This window comes from Lactuca virosa, chromosome 6 (assembly GCF_052849685.1).
Source record: "Lactuca virosa cultivar CGN04683 chromosome 6, Lactuca_virosa_CGN04683_v6, whole genome shotgun sequence".
NCBI classification, from domain to species: domain Eukaryota; kingdom Viridiplantae; phylum Streptophyta; class Magnoliopsida; order Asterales; family Asteraceae; genus Lactuca; species Lactuca virosa.
In genome coordinates this window covers 217103112-217104192 of record NC_136431.1, presented here as the reverse complement: position 1 = coordinate 217104192, position 1081 = coordinate 217103112, and the positions used below count along the sequence as shown (strand labels likewise).

At 43.8% G+C, this 1081-nt stretch overlaps 1 non-coding gene across 1 annotated transcript; it reads left to right on the top strand.

Moving 5' to 3' along the window:
• Positions 1–231: 231 nt before the first annotated feature.
• On the top strand, positions 232–338 carry LOC145123019 (small nucleolar RNA R71). Its single transcript, XR_013714899.1, has one exon. It is a non-coding gene; the product is annotated as a small nucleolar RNA R71 (small nucleolar RNA).
• The last annotated feature ends 743 nt before the right edge of the window (positions 339–1081 follow it).

Here is a 1081-nt window from a genome sequence, read left to right as displayed (position 1 = left end):
GCTTTCCAATTTTGCCATCATTGCTACCATATCATCAGTAATAGAATTCACCACCCCCGACTTGGTTCATTCCTTGGGTTATGATATTCTCTAGAGTGTTTAGAGAATTCTTCAATTAGTTTCTTTATCACCGGGGGTGCTTTCTTCGTGAGCGGTCCTTGCGAGTCAAGAAGTTGTCTTGTGGTCACATTCACTCCATCATAGAAAATGGAGACTTCTTGTTGGCTATTAAGATCATGATGTGGGCAATTCCTTAGTAAACCTTTGTATCTCTCCCACGCCTCGTATAAGGACTCTCCAGCTTGTTGCTCAAAGTTTGCTATGGCTTTCTTCAACTTGGCTATCTTTGAAGGAGGGCAAAATTGATCAATGAATTCTTCCTTCATCGTGGCCCAAGTGGTAATGGATCTTCGAGGGAGTGATTTGAGCCAGTCTTTTGCAGCTCCCTTAAACGTGACTGGTAGCATACGAAGCAAAACGATGTCGCGAGCCACATTGGGGACATTGAAGTAGTCGGTTATGTCACTGACCTCATCTAAGTGCGTGTATGCATCCTCGTGATCTTTCCCGAAGAATGGAATCTCCTTAAGTTGTGCTAGTATGTGGCCTTTGAGTTCAAAGGTGGCAGTTGCGGGAATTATGGGTTGTACAAGCCCCGGGCCGGTGTCGTCACGCATCCTTTTCTTCCATTCTCCTATGGGAACTTCATCGATGTTAGCCATGGTGTTAGCTAGTTTGACCTCTATGTCGCTTCCTCCTTCGGATTCGCTTTCTTCTTTTTCGGATTCGTACACGATATCGTCCTTGTTCGGGTCTTCGTCCGCCTCTGAAAAGTTGCTGGATTCACCCGCTTTCTTGTTCTTTTTCTTACTAAAAATAGATTTTAGATTCTTCAATGGCGAATTCTTTGATGTTGCGGTTTCTCCTACGGTTTGGCCTTTGTTTTTCTTCAAGGTTGCTTCTGGGTCTTCAAGTGGTGGAATCAAAGGTGTGCCTCCTCCTCTGGTCATATACGAACTGCAAACAAAACAGAAGACACGCGTAAGAAGAACAAAAATTGAATTAAAAATGAAACTGGAAA